Source organism: Equus przewalskii, chromosome 29, assembly GCF_037783145.1.
Source record: "Equus przewalskii isolate Varuska chromosome 29, EquPr2, whole genome shotgun sequence".
Lineage (NCBI taxonomy): Eukaryota > Metazoa > Chordata > Mammalia > Perissodactyla > Equidae > Equus > Equus przewalskii.
The window spans coordinates 19,123,360-19,138,815 of NC_091859.1; the positions used below are offsets into that span (position 1 = coordinate 19,123,360).

General features: G+C 44.5%; 1 long non-coding RNA gene across 1 annotated transcript in view; it reads left to right on the forward strand.

Annotated features, from left to right (window-relative positions):
* LOC139080223 (uncharacterized) overlaps positions 1–14,491 on the forward strand; it is a 31,126-nt gene extending 16,635 nt beyond the window's left edge. Inside the window, exons 6-7 of the long non-coding RNA XR_011534545.1 lie at positions 10,526–10,657; positions 13,862–14,491. This is a non-coding gene — a long non-coding RNA (uncharacterized lncRNA). The remainder of the gene's footprint in view (positions 1–10,525; positions 10,658–13,861) is intronic.
* The last annotated feature ends 965 nt before the right edge of the window (positions 14,492–15,456 follow it).

Genomic DNA, 15,456 nt, shown 5'->3' on the forward strand with positions numbered 1-15,456 from the left:
GGCTGAGGCAGCCTCTGAGAGTATTAGAGAGAAACAGAGAGGGAGAAGAGGAAGATCAGAGAGACAGACAGAGAGAGAGAAAGGGCGAGACAGAAACTGTGTAGAGATCGTTGGAACCTATAGCCATCAGGGCTTCTGCTTGCTTATAAGCAAGAGCAGAGGAAATCTGTGCCCCTAAATCATAACTGTGTTGTTAGAATAAAAAGAGGTGAATGGAGTATAAACTTGCTTCTTTACTAGTCGTTACAGGATAGTAAACTCATCACTGGTCTTACGACAGCGTCCCCCTGAGGGAGCTGACCATGAACAACACCCCAGAGCAACTGACTTGGGATTTGAATGCAGAATGTCGGGCCTGGAATTTTTAAAAAAACATCTCTTCAAGTGATTATGATGACCAGCCAGATTTAGGAACTATTGGCCTATACATAGGACCACCATCTATCCCATCTACTCGGACAGTCCCAGAGTCATTATTACCAGACCCCCCTTCTCTTACACAAATCTCTCGAAAGAGATGAACATTAAGTATAGGTGGTTCTCCCACCTGCACCTCACCCTCCCCGGAGACACATTCAGCGAACGTGATGGTGATGGCCGCATACCGTTAGTTACTTCCATTCCGCCACTAAAGGCCAGACTTAGAGAAAAACTACACCTTGAACTTTAATTTACGTTAAAATGTCAATCAACACTCAGATTCTTCCTGAGAGCAGAATTTGATGAGCAGCGAAGACAAAGGCCTAACTCTAAGTGGGGAAGGAGAGTGGGAAATCTGGGGCATCTCAAAGACAATTGCTTCTCCTGCTTCACCATCGGGTCCAAGTCAATTGAGAGAGCGAGAAAGGATAATGGATTTAACTTTGTCTGCTGGTTATTTAGGAACTTCTGTTCATTTCTTCTTTACCTCTTTCTGGTCCCCAATTTCCAAAAGAGTCAAAATAAGAAAACCATTTGACAGTGAGATAATATTGCACTTGAACTGCTGGAAAACCAATTAATACTCCCCATCGAGTTAACGCGTCAGCCAGTTTTGAGTGTTGACTTGTTCTGTTTAATCCTGACCTATTACCTGTAAAATAAGGAGACACAAAGATAAAGAATTAGAGTGTTCTCAGAAGTATTCACATGATAAATATCTAAGAGAAAATATTTTAGGTCACAATCCTCAGGACACTCAATACACTCCATTATTCCCCATGATATCTGCCATTACATCCCTGGGTACCTACTTTCCTGCGGCACGAGACAGCTCACCTTGCCCGTACACTCTGATAGTTCCATCCTTCCCGTCTTGGCTTATCCAATTCCTAACGGGAGCCTTTCCCATAGAAAGGATTTTCAGTTATTTGACTCAAGTTCTCAAAGTTACAAATTTAAAAGCCTGGTTTTCATTACTTTCAGTCCAACCTATGACTCTAGCTATAAAACTAGTATAATAGGAAAATCACTTTCAAGTTTTCTCTGACAAGTTTCCAGAAACTCCAATTGATAGACTAAACTTCTTAAATAATCAGCCCCATCTACAAATTTAATCAACTAAATAGTCTTCATTTTAAACAGCACGTATAAATGTAATATACTCAAATTTATTTTACATGCCTCCAATGTCTTACAGGACAACTTTACAACCATAACAAGCAAAAACTTTCCTAGCATTTAAAGCTCTCTTGTTGCAACTCTAATCAAATAAATTTAAAAATATTATAAATTTGGGGCCAGGTGGGTGGTGTAGTGGTTAAGTTCGCGTGCTCCACTTTGGCGGCCTGGGATTCACGGGTTCAGATCCTGGGTGCAGACCTACACACCACTCAGCAAGCCATGCTCTGGCAGTATCCCACATACAAAAAAGAAGAGGATTGGCATAGATGTTAGCTCTGAAATAATCTTCCTCACCAAAAATAAAAATAAAAATAAATCATAAGTTGAGTTCTCCTAGATAATCCAGTTCTGTTTATGAACTTCATCATCATCTCTTATACCTCTCAACTTAAAACCTCAAGATTAAAATGCTACCCATTTTATATTGAAATCACAAAGACAATCTTTTAGGGTCAGAATATGCTACATTCTCTTGAAATAGCAAACATCCTGGCCCTTTTTAGAGAAGCTTAATTTGGGTAGATGGAATTCAGCAACCCTCCAGCCTAGGCTGGATTCAACTAATCTCTTTAACGCCTGGTTGAATTCTACATTCTTTTCCTATTCTTTTTGTCCAGCTCTGTCCACAAAAGCCCCTATCTGTCTAAAAGCGATCAGCCTTTCTTTGTTTAGTCCAAAATTGGACCAAATCAAGTTACTCCTCAAGGTTGATGGGCTAAACCCTAAATATTGCTTTGAAATGGACATATACTGACTTGGATGGAAATTGCAACACTGCTTTAATCCTTACAACACCACCACCACCACCACACACACGTTGGTTTAGGTTACTCGAGAAGAGGCACAATAAGGTAAGAGGCTATTATGCAATGAGTTTCAATGTCTCCTAAAAAACATTTTTTGTTGACATTTGTTTAGAATGCTCTGTGGAAAGAACACAGGCCTTTTTGTAAGCAGTTCTTGAAAGGCTTGTCTCCAAGGCATTGCAAACTCAAGACATTGCTAGGAGAAATTCTGTTGTATGAAGACGGGTTGAGCTGGAATGGCTTTAATGATCATTCGGTCCAACCCCACGCTGTACAAAGAAGAAAACTGAGCTCCAAAGAGAGGGAACAAGGGAGGGGGGAACTCATTTACTGAATATCTTCTATGTCCCGGCGCTGTGCAAGTTAACCTTCAATTAAGATGCACAGAGTGGCGCTTAGTATCCTTTTCTGCTCTCGTCCCCCCTCAGACACATTGCAATGTTCCTGTGCTCCCCAAGTTCACCCATCTCCTTGTCCTGCATTCTTACTAGATAAACAACTTGGCCTCCCCTCCACTGAGTCAGTGGAGGTAACCAGTCATTCACTTCTTCAAATGTCTCACTCAGCCTCACATGTACCTAAATTCCTTGTAAATAGAGGCCAAATTGCAGTGGACTGAGAGGTGAAAAAGAGTTGAGTAAGTAGAGACTCTCTTTCTAGAAATTTAGAGGAGGGGAAGGAGCAAGATTGGATAGAAGCTGGGGTACGGGTGCAGGGTCAAGGGAAGGATGGAGAATGGAGAGAGCTGAGAATGTTCGTAGGGAGCTAGGGAGAGGGTACAGACGCAGGGCAGAGGGAATGATTGACAGAGAAGGAGGTGGGGGGCACAAGTTGAAGCACTAAATTTGGAGGAAGGAGAGATGCTTCATTCTCCAAAACAGGAGGAAAGAGGGTGGAGATGAGTGTAAATGCTTCTGAGGATGTTAAGGAGAAAATAGTTCAGATGATCACTTCAGGTCTAGGTTAAGTGAGGATGGAGGGAGGTTGGCCAGGAGGGTGATATAGACTGGCGGACACGGAAGAATCGAGTATCTGGACACCTCCGTGAACTAACTAGTGGGAGTGAGGGTATGAATGAGCTGGGAGGACACTGGAGTTTGAGATTTGGGGATAGGATAGTCCTGAGTGATGGCACGGCAGGTCAGGGCAGTTGAAAGACCAGCACGGCAAAGTAGAGGCCAAGTGAAAAATACTGGGCTTGAAGCTAAAACTCAGAGGACCTAATGGGTCAGGAGGGTCCTCCTCCTGGACACTGGAGTCACCCAGGTTGATAGCTGGCAGAACCTGGGGGAGAGAAAGGTCACGAGCCTGCGCCAAAATCTTTTGTGAAAGCAGAGACTGATCAGCAGGTTGACACATGACAGGGATGACACAGGGATGAGAAGTGAGCCTCAAAGCCAAAGGGAATTGTATATGAGGGGGTGGAATAGTGGCCTGGCAACAGGAGAGCAAGCGAGACATTAATTCCCAACTCCCAGGCTGAGGGGCAGAGGGTAGATAAGCGTGAGCTCCCTGCCATTGAGAAGGATAAAAGGGAAGCAGGAACCTCAGAGGAAACCAAGGTCTCAGTTGATGGCTGAAAGCAGGAGGAGCATTTAGTAGGAATGATAAAGATATAGGGACTCTGTGTATCGTGGAATAGTGTTCCAGGGTTCATGGTGGAAAGGTGTGGAAGGAAGGGAGGAAGTGGAAAGAGGCAGAAAGCATCCTGGAAAGATACCATATAACAGAATAAAGACTAAAGAGGTCTGTATCCAAGGCAGCAGCTAAAGACGAGAGGGACGGAGGCAGAGACACCTCTGGCCTCAAGTTACTAGCTGTGTGACTTTAGGTAAGTTACTTGTTCTCTCTGTGCCTCAGTTTCATCATTATAAAATGAGGATAATACTAACAATTGTCTCATAAGGTACTGTTGCTGTGAGGATTAAATGTGTTAATACATGTAAAATACTTAGAAAATTGATCAGCATATAGTTAGTCCTGAAGCAGCATTTGCTTTAGGAGGAAAAAGATTCCCACTGCACACTTTCCCTCAAGGGATGGACATCCAATTATATCAAACCCTGAGCAATGCCCCTTCACTTCCTGTCACTCACGTGGAGCAAAAACTCAGCAGGCAAAACACAAAAGTCTGTCAGAGTCCTTGATAGATTCAATTTCTTGCAAACATATCCTATGGCAATCAACCATTATCTGTCCCCTGAGAGGAAGGAAAGAGAGATGAAAAAGTTGGTTGAAGACAGTAAGAACTTAGAGTTATAAACGATAAGATGACAGCCAATGGATTCATCTAGTGTACAACTCAACAACAACAAAAATCAAATAACTGCATTAAAAATGGGCAAAGGACTTGGGTAGACATTTCTCTAAAGAGGATATACGAATGGCCAATAAGCACATGAAAAGATACTCAACATCACTGATCATCAGAGAAATGCAAATCAAAATCACAATGTTACCACCTCGTACCCGTTAAAATGGCTGCCATCTAAAAAAGAGAAAGAAAATAACAAGAGTTGGGGAGGATGTAGAGAAATTGGAACGCTTGTGCACTGCTGGTGGGAATGCAAAATGGTGTAGCCACCGTGGGAAAAGGTATGATGGTTGCTTAAGAAATTAAAAATAGAACTACCAGATGATCCAGCGATCTTACTTCTAGGTCTATATCCAAAAGAATTAAAAGCAGAGACTCGAATAGATACTTGTGCACCAATGTTCATAGCAGCATTACTCACCATAGCCAAGAGGTAGAAGCCACCCAAATGTCCATCAACAGATGAATGGAGAAACAAAATTTGGAACACACGTACAAAGGAATATTATTCAGTATTTAAAAGAAAGGAAATTCCGGGGCCAGCACACTGGCACAGTGGTTAAGTTTGCCCGTCCCGCTTCGGTGGCCCATGGTTCACCAGTTCAGATCCTGGGTGCGGACCTACACACCACTTGTCAAGCCATGCTGTGGCAGACATCCCACATATAAAGTAGAGGAAGATGGGCACAGATGTTAGCTCAGGGCCAGTCTTCCTCAGCAAGAAGAGGAGGATCCATGGCAGATGTTAGCTCAGGGCTAATCTTCCTCAAAAAGAAAATAAAAAGAAAGGAAATTCTGACATATACTCAACGGATGAACCTTGAAGGCATATGTTAAGTGAAATAGCCAGTCACAAAAAGACAAATAATGTACAATTCCACTTTATGACATATCTAAAGTAGCCAAATTCGTAGAAACAGAAAGTCGAATGGTGGTTACCAGGGGCTGGGAGAGGGGGAAAGAGGAATTGTTGTTTAATGGGTATGGAGTTTCAGCTTTGCCCGATGAAGAAGTTCTGGAGATCTGTTTCACGATAATGTGAATATACATAACATTACTGACCTGGACACTTAAAAACGGTTACAGTGGTAAATTTTATGTTGTGTTTTTACCACAATTAAAAAAAATTTTTTAATAGAATAATCTAGCATCCTCCCACCCCTACTTTTGTGATGAATAAAGTGAAGCCTAGAGAAAGTAATGGACTCATCTAAAGTCACACAGCTCATGGAGGCAGAATCAGGACAGAACCTGGGACTCTGCCCCTGGCTGCGGGGTCCCTTCCAGTACGTGGTGCCCTCCAAGCACAGGGCTGAGGTAGCAGAAAAGATGACGCACTTGATTTATCTGTGGTGACAGTGACATTCCAATGAACCTGAAAGGGATAAAGATTCTACTCAGGGGTTGTAAATGCTCATGTGGCCGTGCCCTTTCTCCAAATCTCATGAGGATTATTCCAACCAGCCGATCCGAGAGGCCACACTGGAAATCTCAAGATAGTGGCAGTTTCTCTCTCTAGTCTGTGGCAGGACTGAAAGCAGATGAGAGCAGCTTTTCTGTTCCTGGGCTGATCCCCCTGTAATTTAGAAGTCCAGACAGTTACGCCGGAAAACAGGAAGAAAAACTCAGGGGTCCACTTCAAAACAAGCTCAGTGTGGGGTCTCCAAGGTCGTGAGCGAAGCCGCTAGTTAAAACTTGCCTGTGAACTGGAAACCGGTTTACTCACTCCTGTCTGGACTCAGAGAGAACGTCTTTTTCCCATTTAGGAGTTTTCCTTTCACTCCTTCTTCCAAATTCCAGAAAGGAGACAATAAGCAAAGCTGGCCCCAGCTCAAGAAGCAGAGATGAAAACCAGACCTTTGTTTTTTTTAAGGATGATGTCCATAGGTTGCCTTCTATTTTATAACAGAAATTTCTTTTGTTTCCATGGAAACAATGAGTGTGGTAGCTGAGGGTCCCCACAGGACTTGGTATTTCCAGAAATCACCACAGGTTTAAAAGTGTCAGAACTGAAGCTAAAATGCTCCCTCCCCTCTGCTCCTCTGATCTTCTTGACGCAAACGTCTCATGCACACAACACCCCTCTGAACTCTGAAGGTGTTAGGAAAAGCCTCCTTGCTTCAGTATGTCCCGTGATGGAGAACTACATAAAAAATCTTTGCAAGGACATTTCTAAAGATCTTTCCACTCCAGAAATATTTTTTTGTTTTCAGCAACCCTACCAAGGCTGAACCAGGATGCCTATAAAAAGCCTTCTGTGTTCCCCTAAGCACTCTTAATGAATCGTCAGGAAGGATGGAATAAGATGGGGGTCAGAGACTCGGAGCCCATGCCAGATGCTGAGGCTGCCAGCTTGGCTTGGTGCCCTTGTGGCAGTGCTGAGTGCCCATCCGCCCTGTTCCTCCCATCGGTGTGGTCTCTGCCCACACTCCTTAAGGGAATTGGCTGTGCTCCTGGCTTGTCTCGCCTGTGTGTCTGCTAGTTACTGAACAAAGGGTGGGATTACGTCCATGCCCAGTTTCCCAGATGCTCACAAGCACAGACCCAAGGATCAGCTGAAACAGAAGAGAAGACTGTGCTGAGAAGCCCTCTTGACCAGACTTGGCCACACTGAGCTCTTGTTCCTGCCACCAGACACACCTGTCATGTAAAAGCCAATGAGCCATTCAGAAAACATCAGGTGCCTCCTGTTTAGAGCTGATCCTGGGAAACAAGGACTTTGCTGAAATGGCACTAAGCACGAACACAGGCAGAAAACCCACGGGTCCCTTGGCCCTCTGCAATCCCCTCCCCTGTTGCACAGACAGAAGTCAGGAGGTAAGAAGTCTGAGCTGCCTCCACATGTGCCCCCTCTTACCTCCTTTTCCACTTGGTGTACTTTCCCCAAACTTTGAGGACCAACTTCAAAGCTGAAACTCCAAAGGAGCTGGCCTTCTGATAAAATTTCCACCCCAAAGTAAATACTGGCTAAATGCTCTAAGCTGAATGGCGTCCACCTCTTGGCTCACGGCCAGCTTTTGCAAACCTAAAGGGCCTGCAGAGTGGGGACACCTACCGCTCCTGGGAACAGAAGCACGAGTCTCTTATGACCACCTTCATCACTCAAATTCCCAGAGGTCGTTGGACTGAGACTTCTCCAGCAGCTCTGCCTTCAGGAGCTAATTCCAGATGAATTTCCCAAATAATTCCTTATCACCTTGTCCAAGGAAACCAAGACTCAGTGTCCAAGGAAGACTGTAAAAATAGAAACCCCAGAAGATGACTAGCTCTGAGGCTTAGGGAGAGTGGGGAGCGTTAGAGAAAGGAGAGGGCCAAGAGGAAGACCGTTCCAAGACAGGAAAGAAGAAACTAAAACTATTGATGGGGGGCGGTGCTAAAGCAGAAAATGAAGGATAGCTGTTCTGAGGGATCCAGGGAGGAAATTGTTCTCCTGGTACAAGGTATGTGTTTAAGGGCTAGAGAGAGAATATATGGAGAAAGCTCAGTGGGGGTGTTGAATTTTTTTACTGACTACTCCTTTGGAAGGTGAGAAAAGGAATTGTGTCCATAATTATGTCATCCTCTTTATAAAGATGAGATTGAAAAAACAAACTTGGTCCTTGGATCAAGACACTTCTTTTTTTTTAATAAAGCAACTCCAGATTTGTACAAGTAAGGAGATGCCATGTAGTATTACAGTCAGTACTGACTTGGGCGTTTTCTCTTCTGTGTAGTATTTATGAGCCAAATCCGGGAGTCAAGGATATGGGGAGAAAAGGGAACTGCCGCTTACTGAGCATCCACTCTGCTCCGGGCACTGGGCTGGGGGGATGACTGGACTTCATATTCAGGACCTTTGAATTCCAGACCCATATAAGCAGCTGTCCACCCAACATTCTCACTTGTATGTCTGAGGCATCTCAAACTCATCCCAAATTGAGTTGCTTCTCTTACCCGCCAAATCCTGTTCCACGCACAGTCTTCCTCATTCCAACTGATGGCAGCTCCATCCTTCCAATTACTCAAGTCAAAAGCCTTGGAGTCATACTTGATTCCTCTATTGCTCTCTTCCTCTGTACCCAATCTGTCAAGAAATTCTGTTGGTTCTACCTTCAAAATGTAATGCAGAATGTCTCTACCTCTCCCCACCTTTACTGCCACCAGCCTGGTCCAGGCCACCCTCGTGTCTCACTCAGATTATTGCAGTGGTCTCCTCACTTCCACCCTTGTCCCTTTACAATCTGTTTTCACTACAGCAGCCAGAGGATCTTTACAACATGAGAGTCAAATCATGTCACTCTACCGCTCAAAATTAGCCAACAGCTTCCCATCTACTAAGAGGAAAAGTTCAAGTCTACGGTGCTGCAAGGCAGCCCCGCAACTGGACCACACACATTCTTTCCCTGAAACCATCTGACAATACCCCTTTGCTCACTCTGCTTCAGTCTCACAGACCTCTTTGCTTTCTCTTGAGCTTCCAGGCATGTCCCCACTTCATGGCCTTTGCACTGGCCATTCCTTCTGCCTGGAATCCTTGTCCCCTACATCTCATTCCTTCAAGACTTTTCTGAAATGTAACCTGGGGTAGGCTTTCCCAACTACCCTACTTAAGATGGCAAAACCCTCCCCATACACCATCCCAGCCCCCTTTCCTTCTTTATTTGTTTTCCAAAGCCCTTACACTGAAACTGATACTTATTTTCTTATATATCATTTGTCTCTCTTCCCTAGCATGTAAGTTCCTGAAATTAGGATTTTGCTCACTGCTGTAGCCCCATTGCCTAGAATGACTATAACTAGAATTGCCTGTAATTGACACACAATATATGTATGGTGGGTGATTTTACGCAATCTTCGCAATCATTTGCCTTTCACTGGCACCAGTTAGTGGGAGACTGAGCAGTCATTTTTACCTCTTTGTGCTTAATTTTGCCCTTTGTAAAAAGTCTATGAGTTGGTGATTCTACCTCAAGTCTGTTCTCCACCCAGAGGCCCCATTCCTGCTGTTGAACTATGCACTTGATGTCATGAGCTGCCTAACCTGTTAGGCCACAGCCTTAGCTCATACAGCCCAAAGGCAATCTCTGATTTTCAGGCGGTGTTGAGGGATGAAAGAAAGGTACAAAGAAACCAATAGGAGTCAGTGTCAGGGATCCTGTAGGGGATAGGTCGTTCCAGTTTGGTCCACAGAGCTTGGATTCTACCAGTTAGCTTTGAACTCTTGCCCTTAGAAGACTTGTGTGTGTATGTGTGTGTGTGTGCATGTGCGTGTGCACATGTTACACCCTGGCTGAAGGAACTGACATCACCAAATTCCAGAGAACCAAACTAACTGGGAGAGACGTCCTGAGAAAAATGACATTTAGAACAGTCATGGGGAAAAGGAACCTAACTCCTGAGTTTGGGTGGCAGAAGAATCTAGAAATAACTTGCCATATTCAAAGATGTCTAACTCATCACATGCTTTATATTAAAAATAAATATATGGTTTGGGGGACAGAGGTGAGGGTAGCTATAATACCTCCTTGTGCTACTGTTCCATCTTTCTTCCTGAGAACACATAATACTTTTCAGGAGGACAGCCCTGTCTTGTTCCTGGTTTTTGAAAATGATTTTTACTGATTTTAGTAGCAAGGATGGACTTTTCCAAGCCCAGCGACTTACTATTTTTAGCCTAGTCTTCTTTATAATCAAAGATACATTTTGCGCTGGAAGATGAGGAGAAAGAAGACAATGATCACTTGCAGAGCATTTGTTATGTGCCAGACACTTTATATTTCACTCCCCAAACTTAAAAGTCTATATCATTATCCCTATGTCACAGATGGGGAGGCCGAGGCTTAAAGATATTAAGTGACTTGCACCAGATCTCCCCAGCTAGCCAAGACCGGAACTCAGGACTGAGGAACTCCAAAGACCCTGTCCTCCATCTATGCAGTGTTACCTTCTCCCTAAGGTGGGTGCAGCAGGGTGAGAGTGTGCCTGGACATTAATCACAAGTTATCCTCTCTTGTAAGCTCCAGACCAACAAAATGCATAATATACAACTTCTAGACCCTAGGACTGTTTCCTTCCTTTAAGGAAATTAGGCTCTTAAAAAGAGTGGAAATGATAACACAAGACAGAATTTGCTGATGGACCAAAATGATTGGTTCAGGCCAAAAGAAATCAGACTTGATCCACCCTCAAAGGACCTTCTCCAGCAGCATCTTCCTACCAAGGCTGATGAGGACCTCCATCTCTAAGGTGGGGATAATTATTCAATTTTTCACTTAAGACTTTTTACAACCTTAAACATCTCTAGCAATTTAAAGTCATGACATGATTCTTGAGTGATTCATTGGGATGCTACCAAGTACTAGTAATAGAAAATCAAAAGTGCTTTAAAAAATGGGAATGTTTATTATCTCATGTAGCAAGAAGCATGAGATGGAGCTGTTCCAAGGTCAGCGAATTCAGTAGCTCAGTGACATTATCAGGACAGATATTTCTCCCATCTTGCCTCTCTACCATCCTCTGTACAATGGCTTGTCTTCTTAAGGCAGGCTCCTATAATGGTCCCAAGAAGGCTGCCTAGATCTAATCAACATGCAGATGACAACCATGAGAGGTAGAAAAGGAATATCTCTGTCTTGAATCCCTTTTTAGAATCAAGATGAAACTTCCCTCCTTCTAGGCCCAGCGTGAAGGCACAGGGGCTACCTGAGAGCATGTACTTCTCTTCACGATACAGAAGCACAAGAAAAGTCCACTACACATGCACATTTGAAGCCTCTGCTTACATTACATCTGCTAACATTCCATTGCCCAAAGCAAATTCCACGGCAAAACCCAAGGTCAGGGAAGTTACTGCTCCTATGATGAGGCTAGGACAAGGGTGTGAAGGTTTAATATTACTACCGGGAGTGAAGAATTGGGAGACCAAGAATTCAATTTACAGCTCACGTTTATATCACGTAGATCATTGTGAAATTGCCATCTTTTAGGTACAAAATGTTTGACTATTGACCATCTCATATGGTTTCATGTAATGCCATCAGTAGAACTAAGACTTAAGCCAAGCTTTTCGTCTACTGGCTACTAGAACTCCCTGGAAAGCAGCGCATAAGATAAATACCCCATTAGAAGGTAGATTTGCTAAGCACGCAGGAAATGAAAAGCATGTAATTGCCTGTCTCCAAAATAGCACTTTGGTCCCCTTTAAGTGGAGTTATGCTCCATTGGGATCAAGCACACATTAGAGTTTAAGGATTATGTGAAAATAACCCTCCAAAGCTGAGTCCCAATAATATTTGTCCCTGGAGAGTCACAGGATTTATGGTCCCACAGGGCAACTATTATTTTTAAGTAGAGCTTTAATTACATTTGAGACATTGTTATAATTTTCCCCTCTGAGTAAATGTCTCCTCCCGTGGAATTTCACTAATAGCCCATCCTAATCAACATTTCCTAGTTTGTTATCTCTTGTGCCTTTTCCCCCCACAGCACATATAGACCCATGAACTTGCCCTCTCTGCTTCCACCTTTGTTTATGCCCATCTCTTTGGAATGGGCCTAGCTGATCTCTATCATCTTTCCGTTCACACTGCCATCCCCATGCGGCTGGCTTAGATGTCCTCCTCTGCTCTCCCATAATACCCTGTACATATCTGTAACATAGGACTTAATACACTGTTACAAAACTTTTAAGTATACATCAATATCTTCCCCTAGACTGTGGGCTCTTTGAGGATAGAGACTGTGTTTTATTTATCTTTGCATCCTTAATACTCAGCATAGTGCTTGGCAAATAGTAGGGGCTAAGAAATACTTGACAAAGGCAAGAAAGTGTATTGGTCGGAGTAGGCTAAATGTATGTCCAGTAACAAACAAGCCCAACTTATGCAAAGACCACGCAAAGTCTGAAGCAGATGTGACTGGTTGGGCAGCTCTCCTGCAAGTGGTAACTCAGGGATCCAGTCTGCTTCCAACTTGTAACACTGCCGTCATCAGCGTGTGGTCCCTAAGGGCACAGCACATAGGAAACAGGGCAGGGGAAGGCACCGTAGACACTCACCACCTTGGCTGGAAGTGACAAAAATGACTTCTACCCCTGTTCCACTGGCCTGAACAAGTCACATGGCACCACTCCGTCACTAACGGGGCCTGGCTGGGCAAGATTCACACAACGGAAAGAGAGTCTGCGCCTTTGGTAGACAGCTAGCTAAGTCTGCTGCAGGGAGAAGGGAAGAAGGGAGGGAGAAAAGGAGGGAAGAACTTAATGGCAAGATACATAAGCACTAGCTTGTAAGCTCCGTGCAAAGAATTCTGCTCAAATTTCCCATCTGTTAGACTCTTAAAACCAGATGTAGGGCCAGCCTGGTGGTGCAGCAGTTAAGTTCACACATTCCACTTCGGTGGCCCGGGGTTCGCCAGCTCAGATCCAGGGTGCAGACATGGCACTGCTTGGCAAGCCATGCTGTGGCAGGCGTCCCACATATAAAGTAGAGGAAGATGGGCACGGATGTTAGCTCAGGGCCAGTCTACCTGAGCAAAAAGAGGAAGATTGGCAGCAGATGTTGGCTCAGGGTCAATCTTCCTCAAAAAAAACCAGAAAAACCCAGATGTAGAAAGCAGTTAAACAATAAACTCAGAACACACTAAAAATAAAAATAAAAATAAAAATAAAAATAAAAATACGGGGAAACCCATAGCTGTTTCATGTCTGAAGCACAGAAAGAGGAAGGTAGGTTTCAGGAGTAGGAGACGAGGGTGTGAGTATGTCTGAGTGAGTTCCGTGTCTTAGCTTGAGGGAGGGAGGGAGAAGAAGAGAAGGCTGGGAAGCTGCCAGATTGGAAAGGCTCTAGAAAGAGGAGGCTTATGGGGCTCCTGAGAGAAGCATTATCAAGGGATGCTATCTACTCTGAAGGCTTAAAGTCTCCAGTATGAAAAGCAAACCAAGGGAATTTGGAGGACGTGAATAGGTAACGAGAGGATCATGTTCATCAGGATTTGCAAGTGGGTGAGGAAGAGGAAGCCCCCACCTGAGGAAAAAGCAATCACTTTCCAGGAGGTTTATGTCATGAGAAGGTCTGGTGTCAGAAGCCAGGGGTGACAGGGGAGGGGTAAACATCTGGGTAACTGTTCACCAAAATCCATTTCTCTTCTTCCTGGCACACAGCCTCCCTTGCAGTTTAATGTCACCATGTCAATGGAATATGAACAGAAATGATGTGTGCCGCTTTCAGACTTGGCCCATAAAATCCTCCGGTGCATGCTCCTCTGTGTGTTATCATCTTCTCTCAGCTGGATGCAAACGATGGTGAGATCCTATGTTTTGGGGTGAAGCCACAGACGGAAGGGACCTGGGTCCTTGAATGACTGTATGGAAGAGAGCCTGCTTCCCTAACTGAACACCTACCAGGACTGTTAGACGAGCAAGAAATAAATTTCTACTGCATGGTGGACTCTGTGATCCACCACCTAGATTCCATTTCAGTGAAGGACTTGTTACCCCGGCTAAGGGAGTGCTGTCGGCAGAACCTTCAGTTCTCAGCCCCTTCAGGGACTGCCTCAGCTCTCAGAGAGTTGCCTCATCCAAGGTCATGCCCTTCCAGGGAAAGACCACATCCAGAGACCAAGCAATGTGAGAGCTCACGTCCAGCCACTGCAGTCCAACGCTTCTGTGGGGTTGACCAAGGTTGTCATCACGCCTGATTTGCAGCTCAACTTCTCTCTTCTCCAATCCTGCTTCCTTTCTTTCTTTTCTACAGATTTTCAATCTAACAATAATAAACATCCCGCACTCGAAGCTTTCCAAGTCTGCTTCTTGGAGAAGCCCCCCTGAGGCACAGTGTGAACAAAAAGCATGGTCAGGTCTGTTTGTTACAGCATCCTGGCCTGTGTAGCTGATACAGAATCGAGGCAGGACATTTTTTCTGCTGACATGGCTGTGCTAGGGTGGCCAGCAGACACATTCCTTGCTATGTAGAAAACCCTGTGCCATCTGCAACAGGAGACAATGAGGCCAACACACAGGAGTAGAGATAGAGCCAGATGGGAGAGAGAAAATTCCAGCTGGTGAGTCTCTTTCCGGTTTTTGAAACAGCGATTCCTAAAGCCTTTCCCTGAGCTGCTCTAGTATCTTTCCCAACTGCAGGAATCAATTAACCTCCTTTTCCTTTCTTTCTCTATTTTCCTTAAGATGTTTGAACTGAGTTCCTGTCACTTGCAACCAAAAGTGTCCTAATACAAGAGGTTTTGTTACATGTTGTGTAACGTGAGGGACTGTGTCCCCCACCCTTCCGTTGCCACCCCCTCAAAACAATTAGGGACAAATTTCCATAACTTTTTTGATGAAGCCATATTTATTGAGGACTTACTATATGCCGATTGTATTCTAAGTACTTTCAGAAGATTAACTCAGTCCTCGCAACAGCCCCGTGAGTTGGGTACTATTATTATATTCTTCCCATTTTCAGAGAGGAAAACTGAGGCCTGGAGAGGTTATGAGATGTGCCCAAGGTTACCCACTTTGTGAGTGACAGGTTGGCCCCAGAGCTTGTGCTCTTCGCAGTGATGCCATCCCGCCTCTCCTCACACAGCCTTGAGACGGCAAAGTGAGACGCTTCAGTTTCACATGGGTTACACTGCTGAGTGCTGGTCCTTCCCCTGCTTGGCATGCAATCTACTGAGGCTTGCAAGGGGCAGTCACCTTACCGAAGTCGACAGCAAAAATGGACCAGAAGACACAGAGGCTCACCTCCAACTAACAAG